Raw genomic sequence first — 16,861 nt, 5'->3', positions numbered from 1 at the left:
GTCTGCATTTGCAGGGGCAGCTTAAATGGTGACCGTGTTACAGCTGTGTTCTTTGCCTTTATTTTTAGGAGGTCCAGGCAGATAGCAGCAGTCAAGGCCAAGTGTGCCAGGTGAGCAGTGGACAAAAGCAGTTGTTCTTGCTAAGCTTTCCGTTTTTGGTGTGACTCTAAGCATCCATTCTTGTTTGTGTGCTTTAGGGAATTGACTCGGAGTACGCATACCTCTGTCACCAACCAGCTGATGGATCAGGTTTCATGCACTTTGGATCTCTGGAAGCATTACAGGACCCTGTGACGGAGCCTTCCAATCCTGCATTTCAAGGTCTCATCTGAGCAGCCCTGAGGAATGGCTGCGGAGTTGCGGTGAGTCCGGGAGGTAGGGAGGGGGGTGTGAGAGTACAGTCATGTTTCAGCAATGTCATGTCGCCTTGTCTCCACTTAACCTAGGCGTACCCTGCAATGACGGCGTCGGAATCCAAGCACGTCTGAAGCGTGCAGGCCAAGAACCCGGGCATTCTGAGGAGGACGGTGAGTAGCAGAATTACAAGTTTTTGGCCGATGTGCTGTTCAGACCGTGCACTGATGTTTAGTTTTCTTTGTCTTGGCAGACCCAGAGGTGACAGCTGGAACTTAGCAGACAGGCAGATGGCCACCTTCTACACTCAAGAGGGATTTGCATCCGCAGCTGCGTACAAGATAAGTGGAGGGTTATGACCCACAGAGGGGGTGAAAGAGGGGTGCTGGGTTGGGACTTTCTAGAAGGGGTTTTTGTGTCAGTTTTGGAGACAGGGATGTGCAAGAAGCATCTCCTTAGGCCATCTAAAGGGAAAGTGTCTGTTTTGACCACAGTGCTGATGTGCTCAGGGCAGAGCACTTCCAGTGTGTGTCCTGTCACTTGTCTCTGGTGCACTCTGTGTTCTTTGGGTCTCTCAGTCCTTTCTTCTCTTCAAAAGCTCTCTGTCCCTGTCTTGTGTCACGGGTGTCTGCACATATTTTTCCTGGAGCTGCTCTGCCCTGCTGCATAGCCTGTAATAGCACAAGTCCTGGGGACTTGAAATTGGTAATGCTGGGTGTAGTTGGGCTTTAGATTGTATCAGGAGTTTGCCATAACATGTTTGTAATTTGAGCAAAGGACCACAGCCCAGTACTCTCATGTTTCAGCAATGCCATGTTGTCTTGTCTCCACTTAACCTAGGTGTACCCTGCGATGATGGCATCAGAGTCCAAGCACGCTTGAAGTGTGCAGGCCAGGAACCCAGGCATTCTGAGGAGGATGGTGAGTAACAGATTTACCAGGTTTTAGCCGATGTGCTGCTAAGACCGTGCACTGATGTTTAGTTTTCTCTCTCTCGGCAGACCAAGAGGTGACAGCTGGAACTTAGCAGACCGGCCCATGGCCGTCTTCTGGACCCAACAGGCATTTGCTGCGTGCAAGATAAGTTGAGGGTTATGACCCACAGAGGGGATGGAAGTGGGTGCTGAGTTAGGACTTCCTAGAAGGGGTTTTTGTGTCAGTTTTGGATAAGAGGATGTCCAAGAAGTGTCTCCTTCAGCCACCTAAAGGGAAAGTGTCTGTTTTGACCACAATGCTGAGGTGCTCAGGGCAGAGCAGTTCCTGTGTGTGTCCTGTCACTTGTCTCTGGTGCACCCTATTATCTTTGCATCTCTCAGTCCTTTTTTCTCCTCAAAAGCTCTCCCTGTCCTGTGTCACGGGTGTCTGCACGTATTTTTCCTGGAGCTGCTCTGCCCTGTTGCATAGCCTGTAATAGCACAAGTCCTGGGGACTTGAAATTTGTAATGCAGGGTGTAGTTGGGCTCTAGATTGTATGGGGATATTCATATAACTTTTTGCTGCAGCTAAATTTTCCTGCAGCTGTTTGACACTAGTCTTAAGTTCCTTTCAGATGCAGACAGTTCAAATCTGCGGCAGAGGGCCCCAGTCCTGGGGGAGGGTGTTGCCATGAGCGGGTCAGTCATTGTTTGCATTTGCAGGGGAAGCCTAAATGGTGAATGTGTTACCACAGTGTTCTTTGCCTTTATTTTTAGGAGGTCCAGGCAGACAGCAGCAGTCAAGGCCAAGTGTGCCAGGTGAGCAGTGGACAGAAGGAGTTGTTCTGAATCAGGTCTCAATTTTTGGTGCAATTCTAAGCATCCATTCTTGGTTCCTTTGTTTTATTTTAGGCAGTCGTCTTGCAAGATGTCTTCGGTCCGGATGTCGAAGGCCAGGTGGGTTCAAGTGTAAGGTCTGGGTGTGTGTATTTTTCAGGTCAGGGGGATGTTGTTTTCACAGTTTCTCAGTGTGGGTTTTTTTTGCTTTGTGTTTTTGCAGGTGCTGTCGCTGCCCGAGCTGTGTGAAGGAACAGAGGCGAGCGGGTGAGTTGGCATTTAGGCACGGTGACTCACAGGTGACCGTTATGCAGCAGCATGTTTAAGCGTGTACCTTTTTGTTTTCCAGGTATCCTCCAGGCAGCCGGTGGAGTCAAACTGAGATTTCAGGTGAGCCGGGGCAGCGGTGTGTCAGAGTTTTGGGGATTTCTCTTTTTGTGTGCACTAGTTGAATTTTCTGTTTTGTCTTAGGTACCCTGAGGAGGAGCGTAGCTGAAGTTTGGAAACGGGAGCACCGAAGCTGATGCACAGAACGTCTTGCCGTCCACATCCAACTGACATGGGATTCCATCCGGTCATCTTGCAAAAGCTAAGTGCTGGGGCCAGTAGGTGGGAGCTGGGGGGGAAAACCTTTACTAGCACAGGAGGCTATTTGATGTTAGCTCAGAGAAGAGGCCCATAGTGGGACGGGCCCCTCGGGAGCAAAGGGAGAGGGTTTCTCCTCAGCCCCCCCAGAGTCGTCGCCGGGCAGGGCAGTTCCGATCCCTATCCGCGTTCTCGTGACGTTCGCATCGGCGGCCTTCTTCGACTCTCGACGTCGTCGTGGATCTCTTCACCATAGGAGCACGCCTTCACGTCCGCAGCTATAGCCACGGTCACCCTGTAGTCATTTCTTCCTTCTCTAGGCCTACTGAGCTTCTTAGGCTTCCTCTTAAGTGCTTTGGCACTAACATCTTGAAAGGAGTTACACATCATCATCAAGTGCTATTGCCCTAGGGCTCTCTTTCCTTTGGCATCATCAGCCCATGGCTCATCTTGGCTTAGGAATCTTGGGTCCATAAGATGAAATTGCCAGGCAGTTTCCACTTGTGTCCGTGTCCCGTTGTCTGTGTCCGTGTCCCGTTGTCTGTGTCCGTGTCCCGTTGTCTGTGTCATAGGTCTTTGTTACATCTCCATGCTTTAGCAGCATCATTTTTTTGCCGTATCGGCCATATTTTGCTCACATACCTTTCCGGATATCAATTATTCCGGCATCTTTACATATTTACTTTTTTGGGACCGAAAGATGTACACGAGATGTTCTCATTCATCTTCATTCTCAGTTTTGGTAGCCTTTCTCTTGGACTTCCGTACAGAGCTTATTAGCCCCTCATCACCTGACCACAGTAGTTCAGTAGCATCTGCCTTCTCAAAGGATATAGGGCTTAAAAATTAGTCTTCTGGAGAATTGTATCAAGTCCTCACTTATCTCTTATCTCCGTCAGCTTATGTCGCGCCTACCTACATCGGCTTATATCGTACACGCGCATGTTACACCTACCTAGGTTGGCTTATGTTGTTTGCGCTTATACTGTATGTACCTAATGTTGGCTTATGTTGTTTGCGCTTATACTGTATGTACCTAACGTTGGCTTGTGTTGTTTGCGCTTATACTGTATGTACCTACCTTGGCTTATGTTGTTTGCGCTTATACTGTATGTACCTAACGTTGGCTTATGTTGTTTGAGCTTATACTGTATGTACCTACCTTGGCTTATGTTGTTTGCGCTTATACTGTATGTACCTAACGTTGGCTTATGTCGTTTGCGCTTATACTGTATGTACCTACCTTGGCTTATGTTGTTTGCGCTTATACTGTATGTACCTAACGTTGGCTTATGTTGTTTGAGCTTATACTGTATGTACCTACCTTGGCTTATGTTGTTTGTGCTTATACTGTATGTACCTAACGTTGGCTTATGTTGTTTGCGCTTATACTGTATGTACCTAATGTTGGCTTATGTTGTTTGCGCTTATACTGTATGTACCTAAGGTTGGCTTATGTTGTATGCACCTCTGTTGTGCCAATTAGGATCGGAGCTGCCTTGCCCGGCCACGTAGTTACGCTTAGGTAGAGCAGTTATAAAACTTTGCCATTCATCTGTCCTCTACGGGGTTTCGGGTACAACAGCGATGGGCCCAGAGTCTGTGTAGCTCCTAGCTCTCAGATAGTCAGTCATTGACCGCCTCCCCTTGTCTCATAGGTCGCCGGGTGCCTACAGGATTTCCTGGAATCTACCATTCGACATCGAGGAGCTGCGGTCAGAAGATGCGTTTAAAGCATATTCTTCAGCGTATTCTTTCACGTAAGGGTGGCAGCCAGCCTGTCAGCAGAAGAACGTGTGAGAGTGCGATTGTCTGTGTCTGTCTGTAAGGGTTTGTGTGTACTTGTGTCTGCAGCTGTGTGTCTGCAGCAGTTATAACCTTGTGTGTATTGCCTTTCAGGTTTTTCCACTCATTTTTAAATTTAGAATAAAAAATCCCCAGCCGGGGGGTTTTTTTTTTTTTCCCCCCGGCTGGGTTTGTTTTTCCTCGGTCCCGGCCGGTCAGCGAGGCGACGTTCATCGCCAAAGTTGGGGCGCCTACCGCCCCGGGACCGAGGTTTTCGTCAGGCAGGAGGAATTTTTGGGAGTCTCCCGGGAGCCACGTTCCCGAGGAGCGTCACCACCGAGCGTCGGTGGCCAGGGCTTAGCGGAGCGGTTGAGATGAGAGCGAGGGTGGGTTTGCGTGTAAGCCGAAGGAGTGCTGTGTGTGTGAAGCAGTCATAACCTTGTGCATATTGCCTTTCAGGTTTTTCCACTCATTTTTTAATTTAGAATAAAAAATCCCCAGCCGGGGGGTTTTTTTTTTTTTCCCCCCGGCTGGGTTTTTTTTTCCTCGGTCCCGGCCGGTCAGCGAGGCGACGTTCATCGCCAAAGTTAGGGCGCCGACCGCCCCGGGACCGAGGTTTTCGTCAGGCAGGAGGAATTTTTGGGAGTCTCCCGGGAGCCACGTTCCCGAGGAGCGTCACCACCGAGCGTCGGTGGCCAGGGCTTAGTGGAGCGGTTGAGATGAGAGCGAGGGTGGGTTTGCGTGTAAGCCGAAGGAGTGCTGTGTGTGTGAAGCAGTCATAACCTTGTGCATATTGCCTTTCAGGTTTTTCCACTCATTTTTAAATTTAGAATAAAAAATCCCCAGCCGGGGGGTTTTTTTTTTTTTCCCCCCGGCTGGGTTTTTTTTTCCTCGGTCCCGGCCGGTCAGCGAGGCGACGTTCATCGCCAAAGTTAGGGCGCCGACCGCCCCGGGACCGAGGTTTTCGTCAGGCAGGAGGAATTTTTGGGAGTCTCCCGGGAGCCACGTTCCCGAGGAGCGTCACCACCGAGCGTCGGTGGCCAGGGCTTAGTGGAGCGGTTGAGATGAGAGCGAGGGTGGGTTTGCGTGTAAGCCGAAGGAGTGCTGTGTGTGTGAAGCAGTCATAACCTTGTGCATATTGCCTTTCAGGTTTTGCCACTCATTTTTAAATTTAGAATAAAAAATCCCCAGCCGGGGGGTTTTTTTTTTTTCCCCCCGGCTGGGTTTTTTTTTCCTCGGTCCCGGCCGGTCAGCGAGGCGACGTTCATCGCCAAAGTTAGGGCGCCGACCGCCCCGGGACCGAGGTTTTCGTCAGGCAGGAGGATTTTTTGGGAGTCTCCAGGGAACCACGTTCCCGAGGAGAGACGACGCCTCAGGGGTCAGAATGCAGTTGCAGCGAATGTGAGTTTGTGTGCAACAGGAAGGGGGTGTGCAGGTCGGCCGAGAGTTTCGTGCCGTTTTTGTTCCGGGCGTGTCATAACAATAAAAGCGTAAAGGGCTCGTCTGAAACGGTTATATTGTGTCAATATGTATTTGGCTTGTAGTACATTATATTGTTCTGTATCTGCAGTTGTTCCTGTCTTTTGATGTATTTTGCTGTATGTAAATTGGACTTGTACTTGTGTACCCAGGTACGATGTATTTTTAATTGTATTTGTATCTGTACTCACATTTGTATACTTTATTTCCCTGTGTATTGCTGAAGTTCAAATTAAAGGAATAAAGATTAATCAGCCCCAATAACAATTCCCCTTACCCTCTGCCCCGCCCACCATTCGTGTCCTGTCTTTCTTTGGTGTGGTCGCGTCATCATTTTAACCCTATTTCTCCCTCTGCCTCTTACTTTCCTCTTTAGTCTATTCCTCACTTTATCCTTCCACGTCTAACTCTTTCTCTGTCTCTGGCTGTGTTTCCTTTGTTTCAATTTCTAACACATCTCTATGTTTCTCTAACCCTGTCTATTTTTTTCTAGTCCTCTACATGTATTTCCCCATGTCTCTTTGTATGTCTCTTTCAATCTAGGTTTCACTGCATTTTCTTCTTCTTTTTTTTTTCTCTTTGTCACCCTTTGTCTTTCTTTCCCTTTGTCACCCTTTGTCTTTCTAACACTCGCTATCCTTTTCTTTGTCTCTAACACTTTTTTGTTTTCTGTCTAACTTTAACTCTTTTGTCTTTCTAACTCTCTATTTCTTTCCCTCTCGAACCCTACCTTTTGTTCCGTCTCTATTTCTTTTTTTCCTCGCCCATTTCCTTTTCTCTTTCATTTCAAGCGCTTCCTTTTCTGTTTGCGTTTCACTCTTTTTCTCTTTACTCTTTCTGATCTGACTTTTTTGGTTTTTCTTTTCTCTCTAACTCTTTCATTTTTCTTTCTCTGTCTCCTCCTCACTCTCTCCTCTTGTTCTCACTGTCTCTTCTTCTTATTCTACTCACTCTCTCCTCTTGTTCTCACTGTCTCTTCTTCTTATTCTACTCACTCTCTCCTCCTCACTCTGACTCTGTCCTCCTCACTCTCTCCTCTTGTTCTCACTGTCTCTTCTTCTTATTCTACTCACTCTCTCCTCTTGTTCTCACTGTCTCTTCTTCTTATTCTACTCACTCTCTCCTCCTCACTCTCTCTTCTTATTCTTCTCACTCTGACTCTGTCCTCCTCACTCTCTCCTCTTGTTCTCACTGTCTCTTCTTCTTATTCTACTCACTCTCTCCTCCTCACTCTCTCTTCTTATTCTTCTCACTCTGACTCTCTCCTCCTCACTCTCTCCTCTTGTTCTCACTCTCTCCTCTTCTTCTTCTTCTCACTCTCTTCTTCTCACTCTCTCCTCTTCTTCTTCTCACTCTCTCCTCTTCTTCCTCTCACTCTCTCTTCTTTTTCCTCTCTTTCTCTTCCTTTCTAAACTTAGAATAAAAAAGCAGCAGTAGAAATTTTGATGCTCCCAGGGAGTAAAAAAAAAAAAAAAAACATTTAAAAGAGAAATTTTTACTCCCTGGGAGCATCAAAATTTCTACTGCTGCACCAGACTTTATATTTTTCTTCTTTTTATATATATAGTATATAGTATATATACTATATATACTATATATATACTATATATATACTATATATATACTATATATACTATATACAGTATATATACACTATATACATAATAGGGGTTCTAGTAGGTAGCCCCGACCCCTCCTCCTCTCCCCGCCCCTAGCCACTCCCCCGACGCTCACCCCGCCCCTAGCCACTCCCCCGACGCTCACCCCGCCCCCTGCCACTCCCCCGCCCCTAGCCACTCCCCCGACGCTCACCCCGCCCCCTGCCACTCCCCCGCCCCTAGCCACTCCCCCGACGCTCCCCCCGCCCCTAGCCACTCCCCCGACGCTCACCCCGCCCCCAGCCACTCCCCCGACGCTCACCCCGCCCCCAGCCCCTCCCCTAACCCTAACCCCGCCCCCAGCCCCGACCCCGCCCCCAGCCCCTCCCCTAACCCTAACCCCGCCCCTAACCACGCCCCCGACCCCGCCCCCAGCCCCTCCCCTAACCCTAACCCCGCCCCCAGCCCCGACCCCGCCCCCAGCCCCTCCCCTAACCCTAACCCCGCCCCTAACCACGCCCCCGACCCCGCCCCCAGCCCCTCCCCTAACCCTAACCCCGCCCCCAGCCCCGACCCCGCCCCCAGCCCCTCCCCTAACCCTAACCCCGCCCCTAACCACGCCCCCGACCCCGCCCCCAGCCCCTCCCCTAACCCTAACCCCGCCCAGGCAGGGGGGCGTGTCGGGGGGCGGAGCCGGGGGCGTGTCGGGGGGCGGAGCGGGGGGCGGAGCCGGGGGCGGAGCGGGGGGCGGAGCCGGGGGCGTGTCGGGGGGCGGAGCCGGGGGCGTGTCGGGGGGCGGAGCAGGGGGGCGTGTCGGGGGGCGTGTCGGGGGGCGGAGCGGGGGGCGTGTCGGGGGGCGGAGCGGGGGGCGTGTCGGGGGGCGTGTCGGGGGGCGTGTCGGGGGGCGGAGCGGGGGGCGTGTCGGGGGGCGGAGCGGGGGGCGGAGCGGGGGGCGGAGCGGGGGGCGTGTCGGGGGGCGGAGCGGGGGGCGTGTCGGGGGGCGTGTCGGGGGGCGTGTCGGGGGGCGTGTCGGGGGGCGTGTCGGGGGGCGGAGCGGGGGGCGGGTCGGGGGGCGGAGCGGGGGGCGGAGCGGGGGGCGGGTCGGGGGGCGGAGCGGGGGGCGGAGCGGGGGGCGGAGCGGGGGGCGGAGCGGGGGGCGGAGCGGGGGGCGGAGCGGGGGGCGGAGCGGGGGGCGGGTTAGGGTTAGGGTTAGGGTTAGGGTTAGGGTTAGGGTTAGGGTTAGGGTTAGGGTTAGGGTTAGGGTTAGGGTTAGGGTTAGGGTTAGGGTTAGGGTTAGGGTTAGGGTTAGGGTTAGGGTTAGGGTTAGGGTTAGGGTTAGGGTTAGGGTTAGGGTTAGGGTTAGGGTTAGGGTTAGGGTTAGGGTTAGGGTTAGGGTTAGGGTTAGGGTTAGGGTTAGGGTTAGGGTTAGGGTTAGGGTTAGGGTTAGGGTTAGGGTTAGGGTTAGGGTTAGGGTTAGGGTTAGGGTTAGGGTTAGGGTTAGGGTTAGGGTTAGGGTTAGGGTTAGGGTTAGGGTTAGGGTTAGGGTTAGGGTTAGGGTTAGGGTTAGGGTTAGGGTTAGGGTTAGGGTTAGGGTTAGGGTTAGGGTTAGGGTTAGGGTTAGGGTTAGGGTTAGGGTTAGGGTTAGGGTTAGGGTTAGGGTTAGGGTTAGGGTTAGGGTTAGGGTTAGGGTTAGGGTTAGGGTTAGGGTTAGGGTTAGGGTTAGGGTTAGGGTTAGGGTTAGGGTTAGGGTTAGGGTTAGGGTTAGGGTTAGGGTTAGGGTTAGGGTTAGGGTTAGGGTTAGGGTTAGGGTTAGGGTTAGGGTTAGGGTTAGGGTTAGGGTTAGGGTTAGGGTTAGGGTTAGGGTTAGGGTTAGGGTTAGGGTTAGGGTTAGGGTTAGGGTTAGGGTTAGGGTTAGGGTTAGGGTTAGGGTTAGGGTTAGGGTTAGGGTTAGGGTTAGGGTTAGGGTTAGGGTTAGGGTTAGGGTTAGGGTTAGGGTTAGGGTTAGGGTTAGGGTTAGGGTTAGGGTTAGGGTTAGGGTTAGGGTTAGGGTTAGGGTTAGGGTTAGGGTTAGGGTTAGGGTTAGGGTTAGGGTTAGGGTTAGGGTTAGGGTTAGGGTTAGGGTTAGGGTTAGGGTTAGGGTTAGGGTTAGGGTTAGGGTTAGGGTTAGGGTTAGGGTTAGGGTTAGGGTTAGGGTTAGGGTTAGGGTTAGGGTTAGGGTTAGGGTTAGGGTTAGGGTTAGGGTTAGGGTTAGGGTTAGGGTTAGGGTTAGGGTTAGGGTTAGGGTTAGGGTTAGGGTTAGGGTTAGGGTTAGGGTTAGGGTTAGGGTTAGGGTTAGGGTTAGGGTTAGGGTTAGGGTTAGGGTTAGGGTTAGGGTTAGGGTTAGGGTTAGGGTTAGGGTTAGGGTTAGGGTTAGGGTTAGGGTTAGGGTTAGGGTTAGGGTTAGGGTTAGGGTTAGGGTTAGGGTTAGGGTTAGGGTTAGGGTTAGGGTTAGGGTTAGGGTTAGGGTTAGGGTTAGGGTTAGGGTTAGGGTTAGGGTTAGGGTTAGGGTTAGGGTTAGGGTTAGGGTTAGGGTTAGGGTTAGGGTTAGGGTTAGGGTTAGGGTTAGGGTTAGGGTTAGGGTTAGGGTTAGGGTTAGGGTTAGGGTTAGGGTTAGGGTTAGGGTTAGGGTTAGGGTTAGGGTTAGGGTTAGGGTTAGGGTTAGGGTTAGGGTTAGGGTTAGGGTTAGGGTTAGGGTTAGGGTTAGGGTTAGGGTTAGGGTTAGGGTTAGGGTTAGGGTTAGGGTTAGGGTTAGGGTTAGGGTTAGGGTTAGGGTTAGGGTTAGGGTTAGGGTTAGGGTTAGGGTTAGGGTTAGGGTTAGGGTTAGGGTTAGGGTTAGGGTTAGGGTTAGGGTTAGGGTTAGGGTTAGGGTTAGGGTTAGGGTTAGGGTTAGGGTTAGGGTTAGGGTTAGGGTTAGGGTTAGGGTTAGGGTTAGGGTTAGGGTTAGGGTTAGGGTTAGGGTTAGGGTTAGGGTTAGGGTTAGGGTTAGGGTTAGGGTTAGGGTTAGGGTTAGGGTTAGGGTTAGGGTTAGGGTTAGGGTTAGGGTTAGGGTTAGGGTTAGGGTTAGGGTTAGGGTTAGGGTTAGGGTTAGGGTTAGGGTTAGGGTTAGGGTTAGGGTTAGGGTTAGGGTTAGGGTTAGGGTTAGGGTTAGGGTTAGGGTTAGGGTTAGGGTTAGGGTTAGGGTTAGGGTTAGGGTTAGGGTTAGGGTTAGGGTTAGGGTTAGGGTTAGGGTTAGGGTTAGGGTTAGGGTTAGGGTTAGGGTTAGGGTTAGGGTTAGGGTTAGGGTTAGGGTTAGGGTTAGGGTTAGGGTTAGGGTTAGGGTTAGGGTTAGGGTTAGGGTTAGGGTTAGGGTTAGGGTTAGGGTTAGGGTTAGGGTTAGGGTTAGGGTTAGGGTTAGGGTTAGGGTTAGGGTTAGGGTTAGGGTTAGGGTTAGGGTTAGGGTTAGGGTTAGGGTTAGGGTTAGGGTTAGGGTTAGGGTTAGGGTTAGGGTTAGGGTTAGGGTTAGGGTTAGGGTTAGGGTTAGGGTTAGGGTTAGGGTTAGGGTTAGGGTTAGGGTTAGGGTTAGGGTTAGGGTTAGGGTTAGGGTTAGGGTTAGGGTTAGGGTTAGGGTTAGGGTTAGGGTTAGGGTTAGGGTTAGGGTTAGGGTTAGGGTTAGGGTTAGGGTTAGGGTTAGGGTTAGGGTTAGGGTTAGGGTTAGGGTTAGGGTTAGGGTTAGGGTTAGGGTTAGGGTTAGGGTTAGGGTTAGGGTTAGGGTTAGGGTTAGGGTTAGGGTTAGGGTTAGGGTTAGGGTTAGGGTTAGGGTTAGGGTTAGGGTTAGGGTTAGGGTTAGGGTTAGGGTTAGGGTTAGGGTTAGGGTTAGGGTTAGGGTTAGGGTTAGGGTTAGGGTTAGGGTTAGGGTTAGGGTTAGGGTTAGGGTTAGGGTTAGGGTTAGGGTTAGGGTTAGGGTTAGGGTTAGGGTTAGGGTTAGGGTTAGGGTTAGGGTTAGGGTTAGGGTTAGGGTTAGGGTTAGGGTTAGGGTTAGGGTTAGGGTTAGGGTTAGGGTTAGGGTTAGGGTTAGGGTTAGGGTTAGGGTTAGGGTTAGGGTTAGGGTTAGGGTTAGGGTTAGGGTTAGGGTTAGGGTTAGGGTTAGGGTTAGGGTTAGGGTTAGGGTTAGGGTTAGGGTTAGGGTTAGGGTTAGGGTTAGGGTTAGGGTTAGGGTTAGGGTTAGGGTTAGGGTTAGGGTTAGGGTTAGGGTTAGGGTTAGGGTTAGGGTTAGGGTTAGGGTTAGGGTTAGGGTTAGGGTTAGGGTTAGGGTTAGGGTTAGGGTTAGGGTTAGGGTTAGGGTTAGGGTTAGGGTTAGGGTTAGGGTTAGGGTTAGGGTTAGGGTTAGGGTTAGGGTTAGGGTTAGGGTTAGGGTTAGGGTTAGGGTTAGGGTTAGGGTTAGGGTTAGGGTTAGGGTTAGGGTTAGGGTTAGGGTTAGGGTTAGGGTTAGGGTTAGGGTTAGGGTTAGGGTTAGGGTTAGGGTTAGGGTTAGGGTTAGGGTTAGGGTTAGGGTTAGGGTTAGGGTTAGGGTTAGGGTTAGGGTTAGGGTTAGGGTTAGGGTTAGGGTTAGGGTTAGGGTTAGGGTTAGGGTTAGGGTTAGGGTTAGGGTTAGGGTTAGGGTTAGGGTTAGGGTTAGGGTTAGGGTTAGGGTTAGGGTTAGGGTTAGGGTTAGGGTTAGGGTTAGGGTTAGGGTTAGGGTTAGGGTTAGGGTTAGGGTTAGGGTTAGGGTTAGGGTTAGGGTTAGGGTTAGGGTTAGGGTTAGGGTTAGGGTTAGGGTTAGGGTTAGGGTTAGGGTTAGGGTTAGGGTTAGGGTTAGGGTTAGGGTTAGGGTTAGGGTTAGGGTTAGGGTTAGGGTTAGGGTTAGGGTTAGGGTTAGGGTTAGGGTTAGGGTTAGGGTTAGGGTTAGGGTTAGGGTTAGGGTTAGGGTTAGGGTTAGGGTTAGGGTTAGGGTTAGGGTTAGGGTTAGGGTTAGGGTTAGGGTTAGGGTTAGGGTTAGGGTTAGGGTTAGGGTTAGGGTTAGGGTTAGGGTTAGGGTTAGGGTTAGGGTTAGGGTTAGGGTTAGGGTTAGGGTTAGGGTTAGGGTTAGGGTTAGGGTTAGGGTTAGGGTTAGGGTTAGGGTTAGGGTTAGGGTTAGGGTTAGGGTTAGGGTTAGGGTTAGGGTTAGGGTTAGGGTTAGGGTTAGGGTTAGGGTTAGGGTTAGGGTTAGGGTTAGGGTTAGGGTTAGGGTTAGGGTTAGGGTTAGGGTTAGGGTTAGGGTTAGGGTTAGGGTTAGGGTTAGGGTTAGGGTTAGGGTTAGGGTTAGGGTTAGGGTTAGGGTTAGGGTTAGGGTTAGGGTTAGGGTTAGGGTTAGGGTTAGGGTTAGGGTTAGGGTTAGGGTTAGGGTTAGGGTTAGGGTTAGGGTTAGGGTTAGGGTTAGGGTTAGGGTTAGGGTTAGGGTTAGGGTTAGGGTTAGGGTTAGGGTTAGGGTTAGGGTTAGGGTTAGGGTTAGGGTTAGGGTTAGGGTTAGGGTTAGGGTTAGGGTTAGGGTTAGGGTTAGGGTTAGGGTTAGGGTTAGGGTTAGGGTTAGGGTTAGGGTTAGGGTTAGGGTTAGGGTTAGGGTTAGGGTTAGGGTTAGGGTTAGGGTTAGGGTTAGGGTTAGGGTTAGGGTTAGGGTTAGGGTTAGGGTTAGGGTTAGGGTTAGGGTTAGGGTTAGGGTTAGGGTTAGGGTTAGGGTTAGGGTTAGGGTTAGGGTTAGGGTTAGGGTTAGGGTTAGGGTTAGGGTTAGGGTTAGGGTTAGGGTTAGGGTTAGGGTTAGGGTTAGGGTTAGGGTTAGGGTTAGGGTTAGGGTTAGGGTTAGGGTTAGGGTTAGGGTTAGGGTTAGGGTTAGGGTTAGGGTTAGGGTTAGGGTTAGGGTTAGGGTTAGGGTTAGGGTTAGGGTTAGGGTTAGGGTTAGGGTTAGGGTTAGGGTTAGGGTTAGGGTTAGGGTTAGGGTTAGGGTTAGGGTTAGGGTTAGGGTTAGGGTTAGGGTTAGGGTTAGGGTTAGGGTTAGGGTTAGGGTTAGGGTTAGGGTTAGGGTTAGGGTTAGGGTTAGGGTTAGGGTTAGGGTTAGGGTTAGGGTTAGGGTTAGGGTTAGGGTTAGGGTTAGGGTTAGGGTTAGGGTTAGGGTTAGGGTTAGGGTTAGGGTTAGGGTTAGGGTTAGGGTTAGGGTTAGGGTTAGGGTTAGGGTTAGGGTTAGGGTTAGGGTTAGGGTTAGGGTTAGGGTTAGGGTTAGGGTTAGGGTTAGGGTTAGGGTTAGGGTTAGGGTTAGGGTTAGGGTTAGGGTTAGGGTTAGGGTTAGGGTTAGGGTTAGGGTTAGGGTTAGGGTTAGGGTTAGGGTTAGGGTTAGGGTTAGGGTTAGGGTTAGGGTTAGGGTTAGGGTTAGGGTTAGGGTTAGGGTTAGGGTTAGGGTTAGGGTTAGGGTTAGGGTTAGGGTTAGGGTTAGGGTTAGGGTTAGGGTTAGGGTTAGGGTTAGGGTTAGGGTTAGGGTTAGGGTTAGGGTTAGGGTTAGGGTTAGGGTTAGGGTTAGGGTTAGGGTTAGGGTTAGGGTTAGGGTTAGGGTTAGGGTTAGGGTTAGGGTTAGGGTTAGGGTTAGGGTTAGGGTTAGGGTTAGGGTTAGGGTTAGGGTTAGGGTTAGGGTTAGGGTTAGGGTTAGGGTTAGGGTTAGGGTTAGGGTTAGGGTTAGGGTTAGGGTTAGGGTTAGGGTTAGGGTTAGGGTTAGGGTTAGGGTTAGGGTTAGGGTTAGGGTTAGGGTTAGGGTTAGGGTTAGGGTTAGGGTTAGGGTTAGGGTTAGGGTTAGGGTTAGGGTTAGGGTTAGGGTTAGGGTTAGGGTTAGGGTTAGGGTTAGGGTTAGGGTTAGGGTTAGGGTTAGGGTTAGGGTTAGGGTTAGGGTTAGGGTTAGGGTTAGGGTTAGGGTTAGGGTTAGGGTTAGGGTTAGGGTTAGGGTTAGGGTTAGGGTTAGGGTTAGGGTTAGGGTTAGGGTTAGGGTTAGGGTTAGGGTTAGGGTTAGGGTTAGGGTTAGGGTTAGGGTTAGGGTTAGGGTTAGGGTTAGGGTTAGGGTTAGGGTTAGGGTTAGGGTTAGGGTTAGGGTTAGGGTTAGGGTTAGGGTTAGGGTTAGGGTTAGGGTTAGGGTTAGGGTTAGGGTTAGGGTTAGGGTTAGGGTTAGGGTTAGGGTTAGGGTTAGGGTTAGGGTTAGGGTTAGGGTTAGGGTTAGGGTTAGGGTTAGGGTTAGGGTTAGGGTTAGGGTTAGGGTTAGGGTTAGGGTTAGGGTTAGGGTTAGGGTTAGGGTTAGGGTTAGGGTTAGGGTTAGGGTTAGGGTTAGGGTTAGGGTTAGGGTTAGGGTTAGGGTTAGGGTTAGGGTTAGGGTTAGGGTTAGGGTTAGGGTTAGGGTTAGGGTTAGGGTTAGGGTTAGGGTTAGGGTTAGGGTTAGGGTTAGGGTTAGGGTTAGGGTTAGGGTTAGGGTTAGGGTTAGGGTTAGGGTTAGGGTTAGGGTTAGGGTTAGGGTTAGGGTTAGGGTTAGGGTTAGGGTTAGGGTTAGGGTTAGGGTTAGGGTTAGGGTTAGGGTTAGGGTTAGGGTTAGGGTTAGGGTTAGGGTTAGGGTTAGGGTTAGGGTTAGGGTTAGGGTTAGGGTTAGGGTTAGGGTTAGGGTTAGGGTTAGGGTTAGGGTTAGGGTTAGGGTTAGGGTTAGGGTTAGGGTTAGGGTTAGGGTTAGGGTTAGGGTTAGGGTTAGGGTTAGGGTTAGGGTTAGGGTTAGGGTTAGGGTTAGGGTTAGGGTTAGGGTTAGGGTTAGGGTTAGGGTTAGGGTTAGGGTTAGGGTTAGGGTTAGGGTTAGGGTTAGGGTTAGGGTTAGGGTTAGGGTTAGGGTTAGGGTTAGGGTTAGGGTTAGGGTTAGGGTTAGGGTTAGGGTTAGGGTTAGGGTTAGGGTTAGGGTTAGGGTTAGGGTTAGGGTTAGGGTTAGGGTTAGGGTTAGGGTTAGGGTTAGGGTTAGGGTTAGGGTTAGGGTTAGGGTTAGGGTTAGGGTTAGGGTTAGGGTTAGGGTTAGGGTTAGGGTTAGGGTTAGGGTTAGGGTTAGGGTTAGGGTTAGGGTTAGGGTTAGGGTTAGGGTTAGGGTTAGGGTTAGGGTTAGGGTTAGGGTTAGGGTTAGGGTTAGGGTTAGGGTTAGGGTTAGGGTTAGGGTTAGGGTTAGGGTTAGGGTTAGGGTTAGGGTTAGGGTTAGGGTTAGGGTTAGGGTTAGGGTTAGGGTTAGGGTTAGGGTTAGGGTTAGGGTTAGGGTTAGGGTTAGGGTTAGGGTTAGGGTTAGGGTTAGGGTTAGGGTTAGGGTTAGGGTTAGGGTTAGGGTTAGGGTTAGGGTTAGGGTTAGGGTTAGGGTTAGGGTTAGGGTTAGGGTTAGGGTTAGGGTTAGGGTTAGGGTTAGGGTTAGGGTTAGGGTTAGGGTTAGGGTTAGGGTTAGGGTTAGGGTTAGGGTTAGGGTTAGGGTTAGGGTTAGGGTTAGGGTTAGGGTTAGGGTTAGGGTTAGGGTTAGGGTTAGGGTTAGGGTTAGGGTTAGGGTTAGGGTTAGGGTTAGGGTTAGGGTTAGGGTTAGGGTTAGGGTTAGGGTTAGGGTTAGGGTTAGGGTTAGGGTTAGGGTTAGGGTTAGGGTTAGGGTTAGGGTTAGGGTTAGGGTTAGGGTTAGGGTTAGGGTTAGGGTTAGGGTTAGGGTTAGGGTTAGGGTTAGGGTTAGGGTTAGGGTTAGGGTTAGGGTTAGGGTTAGGGTTAGGGTTAGGGTTAGGGTTAGGGTTAGGGTTAGGGTTAGGGTTAGGGTTAGGGTTAGGGTTAGGGTTAGGGTTAGGGTTAGGGTTAGGGTTAGGGTTAGGGTTAGGGTTAGGGTTAGGGTTAGGGTTAGGGTTAGGGTTAGGGTTAGGGTTAGGGTTAGGGTTAGGGTTAGGGTTAGGGTTAGGGTTAGGGTTAGGGTTAGGGTTAGGGTTAGGGTTAGGGTTAGGGTTAGGGTTAGGGTTAGGGTTAGGGTTAGGGTTAGGGTTAGGGTTAGGGTTAGGGTTAGGGTTAGGGTTAGGGTTAGGGTTAGGGTTAGGGTTAGGGTTAGGGTTAGGGTTAGGGTTAGGGTTAGGGTTAGGGTTAGGGTTAGGGTTAGGGTTAGGGTTAGGGTTAGGGTTAGGGTTAGGGTTAGGGTTAGGGTTAGGGTTAGGGTTAGGGTTAGGGTTAGGGTTAGGGTTAGGGTTAGGGTTAGGGTTAGGGTTAGGG

At 50.9% G+C, this 16,861-nt stretch overlaps 1 long non-coding RNA gene across 8 annotated transcripts in view; it reads left to right on the top strand.

Annotated features, from left to right (window-relative positions):
• Positions 1 to 5,680, top strand: part of LOC146767745 (uncharacterized) — a 97,617-nt gene extending 91,937 nt beyond the window's left edge. For 3 of the 8 annotated variants that reach the window (XR_014953479.1, XR_014953482.1, XR_014953478.1), the window contains 2 exons: positions 69 to 1,275; positions 4,349 to 5,680. This is a non-coding gene — a long non-coding RNA (uncharacterized LOC146767745). Of the gene's footprint in view, positions 1 to 68; positions 3,902 to 4,348 lie in introns of those variants that run through there. The other 5 variants (XR_014953481.1, XR_014953484.1, XR_014953485.1 and 2 more) reach the window with 5 other exon arrangements.
• The last annotated feature ends 11,181 nt before the right edge of the window (positions 5,681 to 16,861 follow it).

The sequence above is a fragment of the Lonchura striata genome, chromosome 3 (assembly GCF_050655825.1).
Source record: "Lonchura striata isolate lonStrDom1 chromosome 3, ASM5065582v1, whole genome shotgun sequence".
NCBI lineage: Eukaryota > Metazoa > Chordata > Aves > Passeriformes > Estrildidae > Lonchura > Lonchura striata.
Note: the sequence above shows the minus strand (reverse complement) of the source record. Positions and strands in the feature narration are given on the sequence as shown.